Source organism: Alligator mississippiensis, chromosome 13, assembly GCF_030867095.1.
Source record: "Alligator mississippiensis isolate rAllMis1 chromosome 13, rAllMis1, whole genome shotgun sequence".
Lineage (NCBI taxonomy): Eukaryota > Metazoa > Chordata > Crocodylia > Alligatoridae > Alligator > Alligator mississippiensis.
In genome coordinates, this window is record NC_081836.1 from 54670162 (window position 1) to 54688056 (window position 17895).

At 55.8% G+C, this 17895-nt stretch overlaps 1 protein-coding gene across 2 annotated transcripts in view; it reads left to right on the forward strand.

Moving 5' to 3' along the window:
- The first annotated feature begins 890 nt into the window (after positions 1-890).
- Positions 891-17895, forward strand: part of RAI1 (retinoic acid induced 1) — a 113131-nt gene continuing 96126 nt past the window's right edge. For both annotated transcript variants that reach the window (XM_019494732.2, XM_014604312.3), the window contains exon 1: positions 891-1025. The gene's annotated coding sequence lies outside the window, so the exon portion shown is untranslated. The remainder of the gene's footprint in view (positions 1026-17895) is intronic.

The window sequence follows — 17895 nt, forward strand, 5'->3', positions numbered from 1 at the left end:
GGAGTTGAATTAGGATAATTATCATCAAATATTCATGTGCACAGCAGGGCTAAAAGGCTCCCGTCCAAACCGAGGCCCTGCTTGCGGGGTGCCCTAACAGACTCTGCAAGGGAGGGCTGGGGTTTTTCCTACTAGCCTCCTTCGGGCGAGTTGCCCCGGGAAGGCCTGCTGCCGCGTGCAAGCCGAGGGGATGAAGAGAGGAGCCCTGGCAGAGACCAGGGGATTTATGATGGGGCTACATAGCAAGGTGGTTTCCTGCAAAGAACATCCGCTGAACGTTGCAACCCGCGCAAAGGGTTATCTCGCTGCAGAAAGGGAGTGTAAAGCGCTTGGGGCTCTGATGGAAAGGAAAACACTGAGTAAGCATCAGGCTGTCTTCGCTTCATACGCTTCCTCCCCACCGCTTCTCCTCTGGGCCGGTGTGGCTCAGAAACCCCCCGCGGACGGCGCCCCGAGCGCCGCTGGGCCCCCCGCTCCGGTTGGAGTTGGCGGCTCGCAGACTCGGCGCCAGTTTTGGGTAAAAGCACCCACAACCTCGACTTGTGCCATGCTGGCGTGCCAGGGCAGACAGAGGCCCTTCCCTGCCGTCCGCCCCGAGACATGCGTGCCAAGCCAAAGGCCGTGGCGTGCCCCGGGGGGCTGCGGGGAGGCCCTGCGTGGCGTGGGGAGGGTCTCCCCAAAAAGGGGGCACGGCGGCTTGGTGGGAGAGCCGAGGCGGGCAGGGCGCAGCGGGGCGACGTGGGTTTGTGCCCTGGCTGTGCGCGGGGGCAGAGGCGCAGGGTGCGGATGGGTGCAGCCCCCCTGCCCGCGGCGGGGGCGAGGCGGCCGGGAGATGGTGCTGTCGGCATGGGCAGGAGCCCCGGCTTCCCCTGCGGGAAACCCGAGCGTGCACTTCCGACAGCAGCCGGCCATGCCTCCAACTTTTCTTCCTGCCCTCCCCCGGCCCTGCCCGCGCCAGCCCGGGGCCCGCTGACCCGCGGGAGCGCAGCGATGGAGGCGCCCGCCCCGCCGTGCTGCGCTGCCAGGTAGGAGCCGGGGGAGGGGAAGGGGAAGGGCCGCACGCCTGGCACAGGTGGTCTCTCTTCTTGCACCAGCTACATTTGTGCAACAACAACAACAACAACAAATGTAATTGTGACATGTTTGCAATCCTTTCATCCCTGCCCCACCGCCCCGGGCCTTGCTTCGGCCTGGAGGGGGTTTAAGCCGCAAAGCAACTAGACGTGTCTGGTCTGTGCCCGGGGCGCGGAGATGCCCCGCCGGGCTGTTGTGCCCGTGGCGCGGGGATGGGCTGGTTTCCAAGGGCTGCCGGAGCCCCTGGGACGTGAGCGGGGCCAGCAGTGCCGGGCCCACCTTGGCTGCCGCCCGCCCGGAGCCGTGCCGGCGTCTCTAGTTTTGGGGCAGCGGTTGGTGTTGGAGGCTGTGTCTGCTTGTCTGTTGGATCGCGGGTCCGGTGGTCCCTGCAGGGTCCCGCAGCAGCCTCTGTTGTAGGCCTGCACGTCCTTTGCGCAGGATCTGGCTTGACGTGGCTGTGCCCCGCGGCGCCGTGTCCGAGCACAACCTGGGCAGCGCTGGCACGCGGGCTGGCTTTGCTTGCGCGTGGCGGAGCAGCAGCAACCTGGTTTCGGCGCGGTGGTGCCGGGTCGGGTCCCGCAGGCTGAGGATGGTTTTCGTTCTCACTGTCGTTCCTCTCCGCGTTTGCGAAGCAAGAGAAATGCTTCTTGCGGTTTCTCCCCCTTTTACAGATGGGACAACTGAGGCAGGGAGGAGCCAAGTGCCAGGCTCCAGGCCCGAGCAGTAAGGAAGCTGCAGAGCACGAGACAAAATCCAGGACTCGCAGCCTCTCCTTCATGTCTCAGTGGCTGAGGAAAACCAGCCTTGAGCTATTTGGAGGATGGTTTTCTAAAAGGCTATTAAGTAGCCAACAAAAGTGGAGAAAGGGCCTGTTTTGTGTTAGGTTGCTCTCTTCTGCTGTTGATGCATAAGGACCTCCCGTGCTTCTGGGGGCATTAAAAGGAGGGCGGCAGTGGTTGCAGGTTGGTTCTGTGTGGTCGTGAGATCAAATAAACTGTGACTTAGTGTTTTTTTGCCGCCCTTCGCCCAGGAGGACTTCACAGGGCTTTGCAAGCTGGAGAGGGGCACAGCAGCTCCCGAAATGCAGCGCCTGCTGAGGTGGGGTGGTGCGGTAGGAAGTCGGGAAGACTACCACCACCCCATTGAAAGAGAGGGGAAATTGAGGGGAGCAGAGTGTATCCGGCTTGGAAATTTGCAGACCAGAATAGTTGGGATCTTGTCCTGGTCTGGCAGGGAGACCACTGATGCTTGGGACCCACATGTGTCCCAGCTGTGTTTCTGTGGATCGGGCAGAATCTGGCGTCCTCTGTCACCTGTGGGTCGCAAGGAATTTCCCCCACCACCGCTCAGCCAAACAAGCTCTCCCCATGGTGCCATTGCCTCCGAGCCACCTTCCTGGCGGTCTCTCGGTCACAGTTTGCCGAGCGGTCACCAGATCTTGGCTTGGGGGAGCTATGGGTTGGAGGACGACCGTCACATGCCTGATCCTCTTTTACTTCGCTGAGAGCCCTGATCATTTTTTTGCCTCGAGCTGGGTCTCTCTCTGGGGGTGTCAGGGCTTGGATTTTGGAGCACGGCTCCACCGCAAACGGTCGATGTGCAGCCGGCCTCCTCTGGAGTCCGGGAGTGGGTGGGTTTCATGTTGAGACCCATCCCTGCTTAATCTACGTCTCCGCAATGTTTAGCAATGCTCAGTTGCTAAAGGCACGGGTGGGTGAGCTGCGGATCCTGCTCATGTGATAGCCAAAGAAAACGCCGGCGCCTGAGAAGGTTCACGTAACAGGTGGAGCCAAGTTGCAGCCTCGCCTGGGTGGGCCTCTCTTCTCGTGTCCCGTCACCATGTTCAAATAGGCAACCAGGCCTGGGGGCTTCAGTTAGACCGTTTGCTCGCCTTGGGGGGCCCCTCGCCTGCATAGGTTCCCCGATCCCGGTGCAGGCCGCCTTTCGGACTTGTGTCACTTGCAGCCAGCCGCACCTGCAGGAACAGCCGGGTCTGCGGGTTTCCTCTGCCGGCAGGCGCGGCAGGCCAGGCTGTACACACAGGCCTCGACTTCTCAGAATGACGCAGAGCAGCGGCCTGGTCGGTGACCAGAAAAGCTTTTGTGCTGGTGAGGAAGGGAAGGTGCGGGGGCCCCCGGGGGGTCATGAGAAACCGATTCCTCTGAAACGGTCGCGGCTGTGATCTGCTGCAAGGGAGCCCCGTTCCCTCCCGTCTGGGCTTGGGCTGCCTCTTGCTCCTGCCTGGTCCGTAAGGGCCCAGGTTTGATATCAAAGTGGCGCGTCTCTTCAGAGGGCTGTGGTCGCGTAGGTGGCGGTGGTGCTGAGTGGGCACAGCCGCCCTCGCCTGGGTGTGCACAGCGACTGCTCCACTGGAGGTTCTCCTATCTACTCTGGGGCAAGGGTGGGTGCACCCCACCAGGTAATAGTTGGGAACCACCGACCCCCTGAGATGCAACTGCCTCCGCTGGGGTCCTGCTTTCATTACTATCAGGACATGACAGACATGGTTCTCACCCTTCTTATTCATTGCACCCCCCGGTGCGAGTTGGGGCAGGTCCAAGGGTGCTCTTCGGTTGCAGCCCTTCTGCCGTGTGTGGCTGAAGAAGTAGGTCCGTGCTCGGTTCCTTCCTCCTAGCCCCGTGCCCCCGCTCCCCCCTGGGAAAGGCCCTACGTGGTCCTCTGTGTTGTCTGGGGGACCCCATGCACTTGGGGGAGCTGTTGTGGTTGCGGGGGAGGCTTGCAGCTGCCTGGACATTGCAGGACATTGATGAATAGGACTCCCGGAGTAATGAAGGAGGGAACCGTGCCAACACATTCGGCTTGGAGCTCTTACAGCAGAGACGGCTGAGATGCAAGCTGTGAGTCAAATGCAGTCCACGGCGTGGCCGTCGTCTGTCCGGTACATGCGCAGGCCCTGGATACAACAGGTCCCGGCAGGCGAGCACCTCCCAGACCTTAGCAGCCTGGGAGCAGAACAGAGCATGGTTTGTTAGGATGCGTGGTCCCTGCGGGCCATATTGCCCTGGTCGTGAGGACGGGCAGTGGAGAGGTGCTCCATGTTTTGCCCGTTAGATGTGGAGAGTACAGCCCCGGGCGTCCCTGAGTTTGGCTGCACTACTGATAGAGCCGGGGCTTGGCAGAGTTTGCTCACAGATTGGCTTTTTGAACTGGGTTGGTTTTTTTTTTAAATGACAGCTCGTCCCCTTTAAATTTACATCTCTAGATGGGGAACACAAGAGCCTGATGAGAGAGAGAAAATGAGGGAGAGAGGGAGTGTGAGACTTTTTATAAAAAGAACGAGTCGGGTTTTATTATCCCTTTGAGACGAGCAGAGAAAATCTATACTGAAGGCATGAAATAGCAATAAAAATGGACTTTTTGCCAAAGCAAAATTAATTGAGTGAATCTCACTCCTCAAGCCTGAGCTCTGAGAGGCTTATGAGCTGGATATGAACTGCACTGGCCCCTTGCAGGCTGTGATCCCTGGAGGATGGGAGGCAGAGCCCTCCCTCTGCTCCCGAGGACCGAATAATTAAGCGGGATGTGACCGGTGTACAGGAGCAAAGGACGCTCGCTCTGGGCCGTCGCAGCAGGCTGATCCCCACGGGCTCCCTTCCCGAGACCGTAAGGTCTCTAGAGCCGCGGCAGGCGCTTGGGCTGCGGTCGTTCAGTATTGAGCACCCTGGGGCCACGGCCTGCTCTGTAACATAAATGAGGTGTCTGTAGCGAGTCGGACGGGTCAGCTCTCCGCAATCACAGAAGTGCAGCGTAACTGGCCTAAAAGCCACTTGAATGCAGGGGGTCAGGCAGGGGCGGTGCTTGCAGAAGATGCTCCCCCCAGCCGAGTTCGGATGCTGACGAAGGATGCCACCTGCACCCTGGACCGGCAAGAGGTTAGCCTGGGACAAAGTCATGCTCTTGCTCACTCGTGTCAGCCCACGTCTGCACTCGCACCCCCCTGGGGACTCCGGTTCCCCCACGACCTCCCTAGCCCCCACCCCCTGGGTCTCCCTCCGCTGATGCATGTCTGCGGCAGCTCTGCGCTCCCTTCATTTTTCGGTGGGAAGGCGGAGCGAGGAGCTGCGGACGGGCCAGGCGGATCCTTCTCGGCAGATGGTGCAAAGAGGACGAGGCTGCATAAACCTCCCGAGTCCACCGGCGACACCGAGATTAAATAGCAAGAGAGCTGCGAGGCAGAGGCAGCTCCACGCAGGAGAAAAGGGAGGGGGGGAGATGATTTGAACGCTCGTCTCCTCCCCCTCAATGTCTCCCCTCCAATTCTGAGGTCCCAGCTTCAGAACCGTAAAAATATAGGCCTTTTCAATCTCTTATCTTGCAGGAGCAGAAACAATTGGCCTGCGAAGAAGGGGAAAACAATCTGTTTGACTGACAAACAAAAACACATTTCTGCACAAAAGGAGGAGGAGGAGGCAGCTGTCTGGCTGCCGCTTCTGCTTTTGCATTCCCCTCCCTCCCTGTCCCCGCGCCGAGGGTGTTGAAGCCGAGCGGCTGCTCTTGCCAGGAAGACGCCCGATGTTCTGAGTGGCTGAGTTCAATGTCAGGCACTCGGCAGCAAATGTCATTGTCGGAGGAGCTGCTGCAAGCCCCTCCCGACACGGCAGAGAGGGCTCCTGCGGGACCCGGAGGGCAAGCTGGCGCCCAGGGAAGGCCGTTTGCCTGCCCTGGTGCCGAGGGTGGGCTGGTGGGGGGCCGTGGCCGAAGAGGAAGGGACCCGCTAGTCATCAGCCTGGAAGGACATGGAAGATGGGGCTTTGCGAGGCGATCGCGGAGGGGAAACGAGGGCATCTTGGGAAAGGCAGCCGGGCGGTTCATCGTACTGGGCAGCCCGGGTGGGCTGGTCCAGTGCTTAGCTCACCAGGCACCCGGTGTCCTCCCCACCTGGTTTTCTTGCTGAGCCACCTTGGCTGACCGAATATCTCCGTGCCTATTGCAAAGCAGGCCAGAAGATGCCTGCTGGCCACCGCAAGGAGCTGAAATCCCAGGGGTAGGCAAAATGCGGCCCACGGGCTGGGTGCAGCCCACCAGGCCATTCTATTGGGCCTGCGGGGCCCCTAAAAATTTTAGAAAATTAATCTTTGTCTGCCCCTAGCTGCCTGTCACGTGGCCCTTGGTGGCTTGGCAAAACTCATCCTCCGCCCAAAATAATTGCCTGCCCCTGGTTAGGAACAATCCCGTTTGAATTATGCAAGCAGTGTAGCCCCTCAGCCATTGCAGAGGTGGGTTGATTTGGACGCTCGGACATGGGAAGGTCTACGGCGAGAGCGCAGTACTTGGGACACCATCCGTCTCGCGCAAGCCATTTCACACCTCTTGGGAGCAAAGGAAAAGCAGCCGGTTTCCCCTTCCCCAGGAGCACCAGCAGTTCCCTGTTTGGCTCGGCCCTGCCAGGGGACTGTCCCGCACTGACAGATGAGAAAAAAAGGGAACCTGAAAGCCCCAGGCATAATCCCCCGTGCCCATCTGTACATGCAAGTGTAAGAACAGAGCCCGAGATGTCCTACCGCGGCCAGATAATGTATCCAAATGGGAAATCTGCAGTAAATCCGGGAAACAGAATGCAGAAAGAACCCCTGAAGCCACACTGACATTTCTGATTGCTTTCAGTCCAAGAATGGGGGGAAATTACCTCTTATTAGTGGACTGCTCGCATATTTAAAATGGAACTGTTGCACTACACATCAAGTAGCAAAATAGCACATTATAAATCGTAGTTTGCTCACCGTGGGATTCCAGGTGAGTTAATAACAGATAATGGCTCTCGATTCATGAGTGGCTCATTTCAGCAATTCTTTTTGATGTATCAGTCCAAGTGCATAATGTCAAGCCTTCACTGTGTGCACTGAAAGGGGCTCATGGAAAAGTCAGCACAAATAGTACAGCCATTTCCCCCCAAAACATGCTCCCCTGGGTAAAAAAGCACCCAGGCAAATGCAAGGCCTCCATGCTTCCCATTCCTTGAATATAGCAAGAGCAGTGGGTGAAGTCTGGTGCCCTGGGGCCGGGGGGGGATAACGCTTGTGGTTTTTAACTTTTGCAAACTATTCAGAAGTCAGAGAATAGGGAGAAAGGATAAGGATGGAGGGAAGGCCAAGTAGGCCAGAGGAAAAACCCAAATAAAATTTGGCATGGAAACTGAAAAACATATCCAATGGTTTCCTTTTTCATAGTTCCCTTTTAGAAATCAGAAGTTTTTTTAAAAGGAAGAAATGTCCCTGAAAAATTCCTTTTTTGAGAGAGAGGTAAAGGGGGGCATGGGGATGTGCATGAGGGTTTTTTTTCCACTTTTTAAAGAAAAGTTTTATTCCCAATTTTTGTTTAAGTAGTCAAAAAAACATCCCGCTAGTTCAGGACCTTATGGGCAGGAGGACAAAAATGAGCGCTTTCGTCTGCTGCCAGCCAAAGGCTGTTAACCCTGAAGTCTCTGCAAAAGAGCAGGACGTTAGAGGAGGAGAAATACTAGAGCGAGCACACCAAAGAGTTTCCCACGTGGCAAATGGAAGCAAACGTGAGATGCCAAGCAGAAAGTGGCTGGCCGCCTGCCAGGGGTGCAACTACACCATCCGCTCCAGTGTCGCACATCAAAACCACCCCCGAGGGCTCGTGCGATAGGAGAAGCAGAAGACAGTTAAACCAAACCAAGCGAGAGACTGGCTCTTTGTTTCCTGAAGACATTCAGGATGTTGCTGAGGGTGCCTGCGCCCCCACCGAGGCATTATAATCGCTGATCATGAAAACACCAGCAGACCTAGACTCCAGGCAGCAAACCCACCTCCGCAGCCCCGACGGCTGCAGCGGGAGGAACCGTTGGGAGGCCGAGCGGGCCCCATTCGCAGCGATGCCGTGGCTATTGCTGGCGCTCTGGTCCCCTGACCTCCAGCCTGGCCGTCTCCATCTCCGCGCTTTGTTCATTGCCCTTATTAAGGCCTGCCTGCATAGGAACGTGACCAACGGGTAATTCAAATTAACAAACAGTGTGAATTTTCAAGTGGATTAGATCATCTATATTAAACCCCCATGTGGGGCCTATTATTCCGAATTAAAGCGGACCTTAATTCAATTTAGTTGGATTCCCATTGGAAGTGAAGTCAATTGAATCAAATTAAGACTGCTTTCATTCTGGATACGAGTGTCCACACAAGGGCTTCAATGTGGTTTGACGAAGCCACTTTAAAATGAATTCGGAATGACTCTCCCGAGTCTCCCGGTATAGACGGCCCCTTGGGTTGCGATTGCTTTTGGGTTGGGATTTTTGCCCTTGATTTTCACCAAAAAAAGGGAAGATACGGTGCTATCATGCCACGGGATCAGGGAATAACCTTTTGTAGCCCTGAGCCTCAACATGTGATTTGGGCAGAAAATGAAGCTCCATCTCTTTCCGGAGCATCACACCTCACTGCAGCCCTCGAGACAACGTTACTCCTGGTCACTCCTGGGTCGGCACTGTGCCCGGCTCGGGGCCAGGTGAGCAACCTGAAAGAAGCCCAGGGCACTATCTCCCTGCACAAGCCACAGCACTTCTATTTTTTAATGAAGCCGCCCCACCGAGACCACAGTGCCCAGCGTATAGTGCTCCATCCCTGGCCATGGGGCATTTGCTGGGGGGGGGGGGGTGTCCAGCTAAAGCATTGCGTGCTGGAATAGGTTGGCTCCAAGGAACAAGCCTTGGTTAAACAAAGAGCAGGCGCCGGGTTTGCTGGAGAGCTCCGCGGGCTGCCCTTTGCTCACCTTGCACCATCTTGGCCTCTCCTGACCGGCGACGCCTGCCAAGGGGGCAGGCCGCTGGCTAGATTTATATTCTCCGTGGGCTCAGTGGAGCCGGTTGCAAAAGGGCACTACTGAACCTTTGAGGCTTTGTGTTGCTTCATGGTGCGCGTTCCCGGGCGCCGGGGGAGCCCGCTGTGAGCAATACAATGGCTGAACTTTAATGGGCGCTTCCTCCCTTTCAGGACCCGCCACCTCTGTCAGCTCAGGTAGCCTTTAGCCAAGCCACCGCTCAAAGGGCACGCGAGCTCACAAGAGTTAAGTGCTGTACGAGCCCTGCGGTCTGAAGCCGGGACCCCACGCTGGCACTTTCTTCTGCGCCACTTTGCTGGAACAAGGCAGGGGGGAAATGCAAGGGTGGAGAGGAATGAAAGGTGCAGCACAGGGGCCGTAGCGGCGATGAAAGAAACCACGAGAGATGGGAGGAAGCGGTGCAAATTAACTGACCCTCTCAGCAGGTGACAGACAGCTGCCGTCCCCCCAGCCAGCCCGGCGACAAGCTCACGTCAGGCAGTTGGTCTGCTAGACTCACGGCGGGATAGCCGTCCTGGGTCCTCGAGACGCTGGCCCCCGGGCACCTGCTCCCTCTCCGGCCCCTGTACGGACTGCTTTCCGTCCTCTGCAGCCGTTGAGCCCTACAGTTCCTCGAATGCAGCATTCGCCCCTTCCCTCCTTGAACGCCTGCCACCTTCTCCGCCCGACTTCGCCGCGGCTGGGAAATACAGTCCGCAGTCCCGCTGTCCATCCGCACGCTGCCCACCCTCAAAAGTTTTCCTGCTGCCCCAGGGGCTCCCCCCAGACGCTTCGTCTCTCAGCTGCTTCTCGGTAGCACAAGAACAACCACCCCCTTGGGGACTCGCCCGCCGAGCAGAGCTGCCCCATTTAGTTTCCATTTAGGTCAGTGGTTCTCAACTTATTTTTGGACTCGAGGCCCCCATCATTGGATCCAATACACCCCTCCGTTACTTGTGTGAATTGGGGGGCACCTTGTTTCGCGAACCACTTGATTACGGGGCTTATTTCCTTGCAGAGGGGCTGGGTGGTGGGGGTGGGGGATCTGCAAAGGCAGGGACAAGCCTGAGCCTGGGTTTATCAGCTTCTCTCTTGGCACCCTTCAGAGGACCTCCTGGCACCCTGGTTGAGAAGTACCCATCTAGAGACTGGCTCCCGATGAGAGACGACGGTTCAGGCTGAGCTGTCTCCTATGTCTCGACCCGTCCCTGTTACAAAAAGGCAGGGATGGAACCCACTCCAGCCGCTTACGTGATCAATCCAAGGCTGCTACTTGGCCCGGCACAGTGGCAACATGGTGAGAGCTGACTAAATCCCATCTATTGTGCTCGCATAACCCTGTCACCGCTGTGTACCTTGCAGCCTTTCACGTACTGATCTCCTTGGCAGTGCCACCATGGGGTGGGGAAACGCGCTAATCCTTGCACAGACGTAGCAGACAGGCTAAGTGATGTGCCCAAGGGAGTACGGGAAGTCTGTGGCAGAGCAGAGAATTGCATCCAGGTTCCCAGGCCGGAGTCCGACCCACTGAGCTGTCCTTCCTTCGTTGGCCGTTACCCAGACTTGTCTGACTCCTTTCCTGCGGCTCCTCTGAGCTTGATTGTCCAAACCTCAGCACGTGCAGAAAGGGATAGCTGTTTTCTTGCACAGAAAGTGAACGTCACCCAGGCGGAGCGCATGGGCTGCCCTGTCCTTTTCAAGATTCAGTCCCAAATGATCGTCCTAGTTTTCAAAAGCCTGCGGGCACCCGGCCCGGTCTCTCCCAGGACCTTCCATGTCACCGCTCCTCTAAAATTGGACCCTCCGCGTAATCATCTTACTCTGGGTACCAGAGCTGCCTTCCCTGGGCTGCTGCCTTGTAGTTTGTTGCTTTATCAATATTTCACCGTTTGGTAAATCATGTCCTCCTGGCCTATACCAGACTCCTTCCTTTCTCTGGAAGGCATCTTGGTGTAGGGTGTATATAAAAAAAATAAAAAGCTTAGCTGGATTGTAACATGTTCTCCTGTTTTTGCCCAGAACCAGCATATTGTGTATTCTCCAGCAATACCATAGTATGTGGGCTCTGGTGTTACATAATAATTAATAAAGGGATGAATAATTTATAAGAAATAATTCATTCAATGAATTTCACCCCTTCTGTCCACAAATTGTTTGAGATTTTTCTCCAGTTGCATTCATTATTCAAAATGATAGTGTCCCTCCCTCCCCGAGTTGGATAAGTTACTCAGAATTATTCAGCAGATAATTTCTGCAAAGTATTTGCGGGCTTTACTCTTTTGTGAGCAATGCATTGTGAATATTCAGTCACAGGAATTGGAGCTGTTTTATTTGGGCGCCTCGGTCACAGGATATAGTTCTGCTTCCTGATTCGATGAAATTTTTCGACTCGGGTTTTGGGTGGGAATGTTTCCAAATGAGAAGTTGCCATTCTCTTTTCGCTAAGCTCCTTCTATTCCTGTTCAACGGTCGCTTTTGGGGGGGCAAATCTGCCTGCTGGTAAGAACCCTCGCAAACAAAAAGTGGCCTAAATGTAGCCGAATATATTTTTAACATCCAGCGAAGATGCTTTGAGATTTTTTTTAACTCCGGTGAAAATATTAAAATAATCTTAATACATCAGCGTTGAGGAGCACAAAGATGTTTATAATCCTGCTGCTTTGCAAGGATCTTATGCTTCCACGGACAGCCTTTAAGTTCAGCCGGAGCCCTCTGAGTTTTGCGTGGTTGTCCCGCTCGGCCTGCTACGTTCCCGCGGCGGAGCTAGGGCCAGATGGAGGAAGCACGAACAGGGAAACGCTGTGTCCAGCCCTGCGCTGCGCTCGGTGGGAACAAGACTCCCCTTGTCTCCCCTGGCGTTGGAGAGAGGGCAGATTTGGCCCCGAAGTGACGTGCCAAGGTCGCGCCGAAAGTCCCCGCTGCAGCTGGAAATAGAATCAAGGTCTCCTGGCTTTTCCTCCTGCTGCCTCTGAGCGCACGCCCGACCTTCCTCCCTTGCGCAGACTGAAAGGTGCTTGTTGTTCAGGTTTTTCCTCTGTCTGGCAGGCTTGCTCCTGCCACCTCCTGGAAAACCTCCTCGGCCCTGTTTCTTTTTTTTTCCCCGTTTGATTTGATTTGATGTTTTTGCATCTATCCGAGCCGAGAGGGCCCCACCCTTCCCCGCACTTAATAACACACATTCACGCAGCATATTTATGCCTCCGGAGCGGAGCATTGTGTTAGCCTTCTCGTTAGCACGGCACACGCGCGCGGCGGGCTGGCGCTGCCGACAGCTGCTGCTGCTGCTGATTTCCCTTAAAATTTGAAAAAAAACCCCCTCTAAAGGTGCAGCAGGGACACCTTAAATGCAGAGCTGTGGCGGGCAGTTAATCATATCCTCTTAACAGGTTTATTCGCTCATTAAATATTTAAGACTCGTTTCACTTTATCAATAGCGCGGAGGCGTGCGGGCCCCGGCGCAGAGATTTATGCACACAATAGGGCTGGTGCATGGAGGTTTGCTTGAAGGGGATCTGAGGGGCTGCTTTAGAATTGAGCCGGCGGGGGAAATTTGGGGGTTTTTGCTAGACCAAGGTTGCTGTATTCTGATTGCAGCTCAGAAGCCAATCGTGGCTCTTATTGAAATTCGTGGCGGTGGCGGTGGCAGGGGGGTGGGGGGTGGAAAATTCCCCTGTGGGTGGTTTAGAAAAATCTCGGCCTGGTTTACAAAGCGGGAGCGGAGAGAGCGGATGCGGAGACCCCCGGACTCTGTCGGCGCACCCTTTTGGGTGAGCTATTAGGCCACGCCATCTAAGAGCAATTAAAATCCAAGCCGGGGAAAACAATAGCTGGGGCTGGAACGTGTCTGGGGAAGCAGCTTTTTGATCCCAGCCTCCTGCTGCTGTTTGCGGGAAGATCTTTCCAGTGGCACGGCGCGGACGTGGATCCCAGCTCCGGCGCTGTGTTGTGTTGGACTTGTCTGCAGGTGCAGCATCTGTTGTTCTCTGGCTATGACGAGAGCCGGGCTCTCGGTGCAGGTGTTGGAGCCGGAGGGGGCGAGCGGCTCGGCCCTGTCCCCCCCTCGCTCACGTTCCCGGCAATGCGGGAGCGCAGTCGGCGGGTCGGACGCGGCCTGTGAAGTTGTACGGTTGTGACCTGTGACCGTCCTTTTGTTTCAGCCTTTGCTGGAGCCTGCGGGGACGACAGGCCCCGGCACGCAGGGCTCGGTCATGATCCAAGCAGCCTCTGCTGAGATCAAGAAGGAGCATCTCATGCTGGGACCTGTCCTCTCCGCAAGCTGCGCCTCCATTAGGACAACTCGACTTCGGTTCGGCGGGCTTCCCGAGGCTCCCCGCCAGCGGCTTGTGGGGCGTTTGCTTGGGGACGATTTGGGATCACCTACGCCATGGGGAGAGATCCCTGCTCCAGACCCTACACCGGGGCGGGCAGCCGCAGACAATAGCCGGCTCCGCACCGGGCGCGTGTGCAAACTACCCAGCTCGATGACAGATGATAGGGGGACAGGGGGGATGTGCGTGCGCATGCAAGATGTTTTCTCGAACCTCTCGTGCTTTGCACTGTGCTTGAAAAAAAAGGATCTGACAGCGCTAAAAACTGCCGGGCTTTTTTTTTCTTTTTTTTTTTTAAGTCCTATGATCGCCTTCCCCTCCCCCATCCCTTAATAGCTAATGCATCTGTCACTGCTTTCCTAATGAGCACTCCAAGTGCCCCTGTGGGACCTCTACCTATCCATGTGGGCTCGGGTTTGTGGCGCTGGCTCAGGGGAGGCAAAGGGAAAGCTGCTCCCTAGCTGGCCTCCCTCCTCTCCCCCCCGCCGCTCCTCCGAGGGCAGGTCGTCCAGAGGGAGGGGAAGACAGCAATATCTCAGCACTCAGCGCGCTGGCTTGCACCTCCTGCAATCACAGCCAATAATGACAAAAAGACGGTGCTGCTGCCAGAGATAGAGAGCCGAGCTCCAAGCATTACAGCAATGTCACAGCCCTGGGACTGCTGCTCCTGGCTGCTACTGGAGAGACATTTCCTTACAAGAGGCAGAGTTATAGGAAGGAGTCATTGATTTCATTAAAAAACACCCTCCCACCTCTCTCTCTTTTTTTGGCATAGATTTTTCAAGGGTTTTTTTCCCCCCCCCCCACACTCCTCTCCATTTGCCATTGAAGTCGCCTTCAATAAAACCCATCACCCAAAAGCGCCTGCTACATGTTCTCACCAGTACAATGGGCAGAGCACTGCAGCGTTCACATATGCTAGCCAGCCTTGCGCACAGACTGTGGGAGGGGTGGGGGAAGCATCCTGGCTTTTTTATTTTCCAGGCCCGGGGTACTAATTGTAATAACAAAAGGCAAATGGGAAGGGACTGGAGAGCAGGGGTTGGTTCGCCCAGGATCGGCTGCAGCATCAGTGCTTCTCCCAGCCCACCGCCGGGGAAAAGCCCAGCTTGCTTTTCCTCTGGCCCACTGCACAGCCGAATAGGACCGAGCGAAGAGCCTGCTGCAGTCACCTCCCCTGGAGGTGTGCAAGAGGAGACCGGATAGTCGCCTGCCTGGGGTCACCTACCCCCAGCTGTCTTCCTGCCCAAGTGCAGGGGCAGCTGGACCTGATGACCTGCAAGATCCCTTCCAGCCCCTAACATAAGGGAGGGCAATTATTTTGGGCGGAGGGCTGCTTACTGAGTTTTGGCAAGCCATCGAGGGCCACATGACAGGCAGCTGGGAGAAGATAAATATCAATTTTCTACATTTTTTAGGGGCCCCGCGGGCCGAGTAGAATGGCCTGGTGGGCCACATCCGGCCCGTGGGCCGCATTTTGCCCACCCCTGCACCTATCTATGAATCTAAGTCAGCGGGGATTTCTCCAGCGACCTCCCTGGGTCTGCAGCAGGCCCTCCTAGGAGAAAGGGTCTGGCAGGGTGGACACAGACCTAGGTCCCCCCCGGTTCTCCCCCCGAGCCGTGGTGTGATCTGATGCAAGTTATAGAGGGACCGGGTCCCATTTGGGCACCGAGAGCTCTCAACTCTCGTTCTGGAGGGCACGTGGCGGCTGCAGGATCAGGCCCTGGCCTTAACCAGGCTGTGCTCGTTCACCTCCCCCCCCAGTCTGTAAAGTGTTATAACACCAACCTATTTGACGAGGTGCTTGCGAGACTAATTCAATTAACGTCTGTAAAATGCTCTGAGACCCCTCGATAGAAGGTGCTAGAGGAGGGAAAGTTGCTGTTATCAGCATGCATAGCTCGGCCAAATGACTAAGGGAGATGCGATAACTGTCTGCACTGGAAGGATATAAACACTCGGGAGGGAGAGGCTGGCACAGCGGGGCATGACTAGCAGCAATGGAATGAGAGCAAGAAGAGGAGAAGACGGGGAGGTCCGGAAAACCGTTCCCAGCGGTGAGTCCCGGCTGGGCGGCGCGCTGCTCTTCCCGGGCAAGAGAGCTGGCTGAACACATGGGGTCATTTAAAATCGGGCTGGCCAGGGATCTGGAGAATAGGTTATGAGAGTCCAGGCCTGCACTGTGCTCCACCAGTGGAGCCAGCTGTTTGTACAGGACTCCTCTCTCATTTCTGTGATTCAGGGATGTCGTAAGGGCCTAATAGCTCGTGCTGGAAACTCCAGATCTGGATTTTGCCTCGGTATGGCGTTGTGGTTTTGGGGCCATTTTAGAGATTCAGCAACGGGAGTAATCATGGCATTCAGATCTGCGACTCCCAAAATCCAGGGCGTGTGCATCAGACTCGTCCTTTCCCGGAGCAGAGATCTGTGTGTTGCATTTGAACGGTGAGCCCGGTTTTAAAAGGCACGGCCTGGGTGCTCAGGTGGGGGCTCCAGGCAAGCCTGTGATGGAAAGACGAGTGTTTGGGCAGCTGGTTTAAGCCCCTGGTTAGCTGTAAGAGGATTCATAGATTCATAGATTCATAGATGTTAGGGTCGGAAGGGACCTCAATAGATCATTGAGTCCGACCCCCTGCATAGGCAGGAAAGAGTGCTGGGTCTAGATGACTCCAGCTAGATGCATATCTAACCTCCTCTTGAAGACCCCCAGGGTGGGGGAGAGCACCACCTCTCTTGGGATCCTGTTCCAGACCTTGGCCACTCTAGGAAGAACTTCTTCACAGTTAATGTCCAGTCTAAATCTGCTCTCTGCTAGCTTGTGGCCATTGTCTCTTGTAACCCCCGGGGGCGCCTTGGTGAATAAATACTCACCAATTCCCTTCTGTGCCCCCATGATGAACTTATAGGCAGCCACAAGGTCGCCTCTCAACCTTCTCTTGCAGAGGCTGAAAAGATCCAGTTTCTCTAGTCTCTCCTCGTAGGGCTTGGTCTGCAGGCCCTTGACCATACGAGTTGCCCTTCTCTGGACCCTCTCCAGGTTATCCGCATCCTTCTTGAAGTGCGGTGCCCAGAATTGCACGCAGTACTCCAACTGCGGTCTGACCAGTGCCCTATAGAGGGGAAGTATCACCTCCTTGGACCTATTCGTCATGCATCTGCTGATGCACGATAAAGTGCCATTGGCTTTTCTGATGGCTTCGTCACACTGACGACTCATGTTCATCTTGGAGTCCACTAGGACTCCAGGATCCCTTTCCACCTCTGTGCCACCCAGCAGGTCATTCCCTAGGCAGTAGGTGTGCTGGACATTTTTCCTCCCTAGATGCAGCACTTTGCATTTCTCCTTGTTGAACTGCATCCTGTTGTTTTCTGCCCACTTGTCCAACCTATCCAGGTCTGCTTGTAGTTGTTCCCTGTCCTCCGGCATGTCCACATCTCCCCATAGCTTTGTGTCATCTGCAAACTTGGACAGAGTACATTTGACTCCTTCGTCCAAGTCGCTGATGAAGACATTAAAGAGTATCGGTCCAAGGACCGAGCCCTGCGGGACCCCACTGCCCACACCCTTCCAAGTCGAAACCGACCCATCCACCACGACTCTCTGGGTGCGACCCTCTAGCCAATTCGCCACCCACCGGACTGTGTAGTCATCCAAGTCACAGCCTCTTAACTTGTTCACCAGTATGGGGTGGGATACCGTATTGAGGAGTCTCCCTGGATGCAGCCAAGGGGGCCCCAAGGTGGAGCGTCATTACCTACTGGTACTGTGCTGGCGCGGAGGGTCCCCAAGTAGGATGCGAGCCACGTGGCGTGAAGCCCGCTACAAGAATGCAGCAGCACGTTGTGACTTACCCAAAAACACTGCGGTGCTAAGCCCTGTCCGGACATGCTACAAAGACAGGCCCTCCGCCGTTCCAGCAAGCTAAGCAAACTGAAGTTGAGTCCCCGTGGCCACCCCCTCCCGGTTCACAGCGGCACACGTGGCTCTGCAACAAGGACGCTTTCCTTGCCATAAACGCCTCGACGCCCTGGCCGGCTTCCGAGACGGTGGCCACGTTGTCCCGTCCGTGGCTGCAGCCCACGCGCCTTGTGCAGACTTGATGAGTTGGTTCGCTCTCCCCTTCTCCTTTTTCTTCCCGTCACAGAAGAAAGTCATTCAGCCCGACATTGTTCAGGCCGCTCTTTGTGTCTGCAAAACCCGAACAGCAAAGACGACCGGACCTACCAGGGAACGAATGCCCCGATGGCAACAGTGGCTCTTTGTTAGCCCTGCCGTCCCTGACCCCATCCTCCGTGTCTGGGGCCCTGCCTCTTTAAAGCTTCAGCACGCCACGTCCGAGCCAACAGAGAGTTCAGCTTATTAATGAATTTGCTGGGTTAATATTCCAACAGTTTTTTTTTTCTTTCTTTCTTTTTCCCCCCCTTAGCAGCATAATTTAGAAAGGCGGGGAGGAGAGAGAAAAACCCGGTCGCATTTCTGGGGAGGAAGCCATGGTACGGCTCATTGCTTTGGAGAAATGGAGCTGGAATGGCTGATCGGGGCCACGAGGAGATGCTGGGCCGGCCCTTTGCCTTTCCGTCTATGTGCATGTGTCTCTCTATCTCTTTTCTCCTGCGGGGTTCCCTGCATCAAAGCTTCTTCCAGTTCTTATGCTAATGAGGTGCATTAATGCTTAATGACTGTGAACAGGCTTGT